We start from the raw sequence: 7,597 nt of genomic DNA, 5'->3' as shown, positions 1-7,597 counted from the left end.
TGAGATATGGATTAGTCTAACTATGAATTTCTGCTGTTACTGTAGGTACCATTGGAAAAGGAGGAGAGCTGACACTGCAGCAAATCAACGTGTTACTTCTGAAACTCCAGAACAAGACTGCAGCATGGATCCAGAACAAGAATGCAGCATGGATCATTGTCCTGGTATGAATATATTTATGAATATATCATCTTACAATTAACTGATTGATTGTCAGGGTTCCCACCCTCCCTGGAAGAATCAGTGTGCTCCTAGTGTGTGTGTGCTCCTGCCAGGCCCACTGCTCCAATTGCTATGTATGTCTGTGTGTGACGTGTACACTGGCCCCTGGATGGGTCAAATGCAGAGGAAAAATCTCCCCCTGGGATCGATAATGTATCTTCTCTTCTGTCATGGAAAAGTTTTGAAAATTCATTGGTAAAAATGTGTGAGAACCCCTGAATTGTGAATTTGTTTGCATTGGTTGCAGCACATGCTAATTTTTCACTTTTCTATATTAAAGCTGAAGAGGATATCCCAGTTCCAAAGAGAGAGTACGATGATCTGAACCTGAGATACAGTCAACTTCAGGAGGAATATGTCAACCTGCAACAGGAGTTTGACACACTACGAGCAGAAAATGTAAAGCTTAAAGAGGAGCTGCACAAATCTACATTCTCCTACACCACTGTTAAGTGCAACATTGGAAAATTGATTTTTCTCACAGGACTGACCTCTGTGGTCTTTGAGTGGCTGATTACAAAAATGATGGGCAGCGTAGAAAGAATTCACAACAAACTTACAGTAGAGGACCATCTATTGATTATATTGATGAAATTAAGGTTGGGTCTATGTAATACTGACTTGGCTTATAGATTTCAGGTATCAAAAACCACCTTATCAAATATTTTGCAGAGCTGGGTCCCTGCTATGTTCTTGGTCCTCAAGCCACTCATTAAATGGCCAAGTAAGGGTGCAGTACTTAAAAATATGCCAAAAATATTCAAGCGCAACTTTAGAAGATGCCGGTGCATAATAGATTGCACAGAAATGTTCATAGCTAGACCCAGTAATCTGACTTCCAGGGCCCAGACATGGTCAAACTATAAACACAACAACACCATTAAATATTTGATCGGCATCACTCCAGCTGGTGCAATTTCATTTCTGTCTCCTGGGTGGGGTGGACGGGTTTCAGACAAGCAGATCACTAAGGAGTCAGGTTTCCTCAAACTGTTGGAGCCTAGGGATGAGGTTTTAGCAGACAGAGGATTTCTCATCAGAGATGAGCTTGCGGCCTATGGTGCAACCCTTCGTATCCCTCATTTCACAAAAGGAAAGAAGCAGCTTTCTGCACAGGAAGTGGACACATCTAGACAACTTTCTCGTGTGAGGATCCATGTAGAGCGAGTTATTGGTCGGTGGAAAAACTTTAAGATTTTACAAACAGTTATTCCTTTGTCGCAGGTTGACATACTAGATGATGTTGTTATTGTATGTGGTGCCCTCACAAACCTCTGTAAGAGTGTTGTTCCCAAATGAGTTACACATAACCATGTATGACTTATAAAGTGATTTTACATTTGTAAAACATGTATATAGGCCTACTGTACTTAAAACTGAATGCATTTGAATAAACTTCCCCACATTGGCTGCCACTGGTGTGTCTAATGGTCCTTTCCCCCCCAGATGATCTCAACAATTCAGAGTGCAGTATCACATTTATTTGTAATGTTGTTACTAACAGAGTTTCATTCCATTCAGGTGCCATTAAAGTGCCACTAAGCATTAACAACATAAAAAGTAGGAGTATGTACAATATATTAGAATCAAACGGGTTCTGTATGTTTTAAACAGTAAATAATAATTTTAGGTCGCAAATTATCTCTATGGATACATATATAGCATTACAGAATAAAACTTAAAATATCTTGTTGCACTGAAGTGCATCTAGACACGGCTGTCAATAACAACATCAAATGTAAAGAAAAGGCTGATGATGAATTCATTGTTTCAACTGTAATGCAACTTTAACAACCAGGGAAAGACAATCCATAACCGACATCTAACACCATATCTGGCCTTATCCGTGTCACTGTTTTCCAGGCTCGTCAGCACTGCAGCACCTGGGTTCACATCCCGCAGTTCCCGGATGTCATCATCTGTCAACACTGATAATAGAGCAACAAAAAGACACAATTAGTGTGCTGCATAATGTTCACATTTTAAGAATAATGACTGAATTATTCTAAAACCAGACCAGTTAAGCTGTAGATAACAAACAATCGAATTTCTAGAATCAGTAATCTGAAGACAAAAGGACAGACATATTCAAACTAACATAACAAATGATACTGAAACTATTCAAACTGAGCGTCTATGTTTACAAAAAGTCATGATGCCACGTTGGTCTGTAGGCCTTTTCATCTCTGCATCACCAAGTAACACCTTTCTCAGGCTACATTATGGTGTCAAAACACTGAGGAGAAATCCTGAGAATTAATTAAATGCACTATGGCAAAAGGAAACTTATCTCGGCTCTGTCAACTATTACATGCGAAGCTGCTGGAAGTTGCCTGCCAAGCCTCTTTGGTTTGTGGAAGCTGATTTCCCTCAATGGAGCTGGTCTGACTTCTTTCCTGCTGATGTCTTTCCACATGCACACTCCAGAAGTAACCGCTGCTTTCTCTGTCCTTCCCATCCTAACATAGAGCTTAACTTTGAATAATATTGCAGCTGCATGGCTGCAGCATGACCCAAGCCTGAAATTTCAAAAAATCATAATAAACATACTGGGCTTGAAAGTAACATTTGCTCTCAGACAAATCTCGGCTCTGGCTATGAAGTAGGTAAACATCTAACTTACTAGACATGTGAGTATCCTAAGCTTAATCAGGTTTTGAATGTAACTGAATGATATTGGCTGCTGACATTTTGAACCCTGTTGTCGCTGTGTTGTTGTTCATGAAAATGTTAGTTTCAAACCCTGGTTATGATGAGAAAGTTACAGGGCAAGGCATACGATTTTTGATATGGAAAGGAGAGTAATAGCCAGCTGAAAGGACAGTAACACACCCCTGAACTGTTACCTACAAGCCCACAACACCAAATAATAGGCTACTTACCCCGCCATACAGGTGCAATTCGCTGTGAGGACGTAGTTTTCTCGTTGGTTGATTATGACCCAAGCCTCATACATCGTTGTCTTGTGTCCTTGTCTTTGACTAGCGAGAATTTCTGATCTCAAAATACAAAACTCTGAGTCTATGTCATGGTATTTGAAGTTCTGTACATGACCACAGACAACGTATTCGTAAGCATCCACTGACTTATAGGCTCGTAATTTCTCTCTGGTGTACACGCTCGGTTTCTCAATTAAATATATCTGGCCACTGTATATTCGGCCACTTGCTAACGTCTTCAACCCACTCATCAATAGAACACGGATCTGGAAGTCGGACACCATTTGTCAAAGTCAACTTGTTAAGGTAACATTCACGATCTTTAGTTGATAATCCCCTTGCGCAGCTTGACAAGCTGTTTATCTCTGCCATCCTTCTGTTGCCACCATGCGCGCGCATACGTTCTACGTCATCATTGTATACAAACACAAAAAGGGTCTCCCACTATTTTCCAAGAGGGCGTTGCCAGATTTTCAATTTCAGGTTTTAACCAGGAGATGGTGCTTCATTCACAAATACAGAAAGACAAGTTTCATGGACTTAAGGTTGTGTTTTGAAGAGCATTTGAACACATCAATATTTTAGATCAACTAAAGTATATCTAATCTTGTAATTCAATAATATATAGTCTTTATATATTAAATAATCATAATTATAATGTAAATGTTTACATTACACTTCTTTATTTGTTATGCTCATACTTTAACCTTTACAATCGTTTGCTTTAATATGCAGTATATTTGTGTGTTTGCTTCCTCCTGCTCCCTTTCGGACACATACTGTATGATTTATTATTATTATTAATATGAAGATATTATTAAGATAAGATAAGATGTTACTTTATTGATTGAACATTTTAGTTTAGAATGTGCTGTCCCACGGTAATTCAGAAGGCTCACAGGTCACATTCCGACCATTATTTAAAACAATAGGTGCTTTCACACCGTCTACAGTTTGATTTGTATAGAGGGAGCTCTGTCAGTTTTCGAATTACCCATTTGCTTTCGGGGAGCCCTATTTTTCAGAGCACATCCTGCTACTAAATATGTCACACGCACGCTCTGTTGACTGGCGCAGCAGCGCAGATGCGATCAATTGCTATAAAAACACTCTTCTACTAATACAGACGGTGTCACTATGCCGGCGGATGTGGCCGTTGTTGAAGCCTCTTCAGGCTCCGCATCGGCAGGCCTCTCCCTCGGTGTGGAGCTGTCAAACTCGACCCTAACGCCGCTTACAGCCGGCCAACTAAAAGTTGTTTTCCGTTCACGTTGTCATTTTTAGACTCCTTCGCTTCTTTGCTTGTGAATCCAAAAGCGGTGACGCTTGGCTGTTTTCGTTTTGCCATATTTTTTTATTACACAGCCAGAGTTAAAAAAATATCAATATGAACATTTCAAATACCGCGCCGGCATCACCGCCATAACCATAGCAACGTAAGTAAGAATGCAGCGCCGCCACGTACAGATGGCAACACCCAGACATATTCACAAATATAAAACAAATATTCAGAAACTGTAATGAACAATAACTATTATTTATTTCAAGAACTGTTATTTACAGAAACTCAACATTTCTAATCTGTGTGGCACAAATATGCACGATTGTTTTGGGCTCCCCCTATTTATCTCAAAGTCAGCCATCAAGGGAGCTCCCTCCCTCTTCGGGGGAGCCAAGCTCCCCCTAGCTCCCCCCCATTTTGAACAGTGTCTGTGGCTGAATGGCCAGCGATTAGGTGCGGCGCATTTATCATAGGTGATCAGAGCTAACTGCCTGCCGTCAGATTTCATTTAAAAAACAGATCTGATTTTAAGACTATTTCTGCGCTCATAAAGAATGATAAGAATAAGAATAATGCGTATTGAACTGGTTTCATTAATTAGTGAGTTTATTTAACACTAGAACCGCCAATCGGGTCAATTTGTGTGATGTGTGTTGTGTGTTGTGTGTGTGCAATGTAACTTTTTTTCAATAAAATATTAAAGTCTCCCAGTCCGTGACTTTTCCTGAAAGTGTGTTATGTAGCACCCTATGTTGTTAAAAATTGCATTCTAATTCGTTTTGAATCCAAAATAAGTCTTTTGTGTGATTCATGTAGATCTGCAATACAAATATTTTTGGGGTATGGGGGGGGGCTGGGACCCGGAGTAATATGCGGCCGTGAGCTGTTATGTGCCATCATGACACGCATGGTGTTCTTTTTTTATATATTATAATGAAGTAAGAGCTGTCTGCTCGAGTCTTCCTGCCTGTCGGCTCTGCTCATGGATGTATAATAAGGCTCTGCTGATCCGAGATGATTGTCTAGCTTCAGCAGCTACATTACCTACGGGTGCGTTCGTTAATATTAACTGTGCGTCCGGAGTCACTGTGGCACAGACTGGACCGCTGGTGAACAGCTGTTAGAACGGGCTGTTAGAATGGGCTGTTCAGGTGTTCAGAGCAGAACTGCCTGTCGGAGCGGCAGAGCGTGATGTGAACTGAAAAGTTTTTCTGTGGCAATATTATTTAAGGAATCGTTGAGCTAGCTAGCTAGCATACATTGTCACTATCTGCTAACGTTAGCTTTAGCCTTCTATTTCTAATAGTTTTTTTCATAGGCTATAAACAGAGGTGGTATAAGTATATATTGTACTTGAGTAAAAGTAGAAGTACTCAGATCTTGTACTTGAGTAAAAGTAGAAGTACTCAGGTCTTGTACTTGAGTAAAAGTAGAAGTATTCAGATCTTGTACTTGAGTAAAAGTAGAAGCACACAGATCTTGTACTAGAGTAAAAGTAGAAGTACTCAAATCTTGTACTTGAGTAAAAGTAGAAGCACACAGATCTTGTACTAGAGTAAAAGTAGAAGCACTCAGGTCTTGTACTTGAGTAAAAGTAGAAGCACACAGATCTTGTACTAGAGTAAAAGTAGAAGTACTCAGGTCTTGTACTTGAGTAAAAGTAGAAGTACTCAGATCTTGTACTTGAGTAAAAGTAATAGTCCCAGAGTGTAGGAATACTCTGTTACAGTAAAAGTCCTGCATTCAAAATGTTCCTCAAGTAAAAGTAGAAAAGTATTATCATCAAAATATAGTGAAAGTAGCGACAGTAAAAGTAGTCATTGTGCAGATTGGTCCATTTCAGAATAATAGATATGATATGTTTTATAATGATTGATCATGAAAGTGTTCTCAAAGCTGGTAAAGGTGCAGCTAGTTTGAATGACTTTGTATACTGCAGGGTAGCTTGTGGATTTACTCCAGGTGGAACTAAAGTCTGATTTAACACTTGATTATATTTCACTTAATTAATCCAGATCTGTGAAGTAACTAAAGATATTAAATACATGTAGTGGAGTCAAAGTACACCATGTACCTCCGAACTGTAGTGGAGTAGAAGAACAAAGTAGCAAAACATTGAAATACTTAAATAAAGTACAAGTATCTCAAAATTGTGCCCAAGTATAGTACTTGTTGAGTTTATGAACTTAGTTACTTTCCACCATGTGGCTATAAAGATAAAAAGACTTAAGCCTTGCACAGAGGCATGAAAATACATTTTCAAAATGCTCAACAGTGCTGCCAAAATTATAAACTGACTGCTCCACAATTTAAAATAAATGCTTTTATATATTTCTATTAGATGTGACTCTTTGGCATTTCTGTTATTATTAACACTGCTGCTTTAGTTGTTCTGACTGCTAAAATCCTCTGTCATTCTGTGGGGTGGGGGAGCCGGGGGCTCGGATCCTTGTCAACTTTTTCATACCTGATGAATTTGCATCCCTGTATGTTAAAAAGCCTCAGTCACCTTAATTCATGTAATAAAAACATCTCAGGTCAGTAACACTCAAAGCTAAATGTGCAATACCATGTTCAGCTATGTTACTATTTATAATGTTATTGTTGCTACATTAGAAGATGTACATATTGAAATGATTTCTTAACTTACAGTAGGCTATTTTTTACAATGTGTGAAGGATTTATTAAATTACAATGAATATTGTCATTGTTTAAGGCTTTTAGAGAAGGGTGAACTATAAGCCTGAATTACATAACATTTTATACATAAAAACATAAAAGCCACAATAAATAAATCACAATTATTCTAGTTATTTTTACCTCCCGTATTGCTTTCAACCCACCAGCTTTTATGGTGTTGTTACGTCACTAACTGTAAGCTTGTCACACAGTCTATTAGACCCTCCAGAAAAACGCGGGCAAAAATCCTTGATTATGCGGGCTAAATTCCTTGATTATGCGGGCTAAAATCCTTGATTATGCGATCAAAAATGCGGGGTTTTTATGTGATTTTATGCGGTGAAATTGCGGGAAGTTGCGAAATATGCTAAATATGCGGGGAAAAAGAATAACAATTTTTTTAAATATTGGGCTGTCTTATTTATTCTCTCTCACACACAACCTGCCACTAACGTTAAACCCCTTTACTATTCAA

The 7,597-nt window shown here is 38.9% G+C and overlaps 1 long non-coding RNA gene across 1 annotated transcript; it reads right to left on the bottom strand.

The window, feature by feature from the left end:
- Nucleotides 1-1,681: 1,681 nt before the first annotated feature.
- LOC307030704 lies at nt 1,682-5,032 on the bottom strand. Its single transcript, XR_013805765.1, has 2 exons — nt 3,105-5,032; nt 1,682-2,150 (listed from the first exon to the last, which is right to left on the bottom strand). It is a non-coding gene; the product is annotated as an uncharacterized lncRNA (long non-coding RNA).
- Between the last annotated feature and the right edge of the window lie 2,565 nt (nt 5,033-7,597).

Source organism: Notothenia rossii (assembly GCF_949606895.1).
Source record: "Notothenia rossii genome assembly, chromosome: 2".
Taxonomy (NCBI): domain Eukaryota; kingdom Metazoa; phylum Chordata; class Actinopteri; order Perciformes; family Nototheniidae; genus Notothenia; species Notothenia rossii.
The sequence above is the reverse complement of the archived record's forward strand: the minus strand, read 5'-3'. Positions and strand labels throughout refer to the sequence as shown.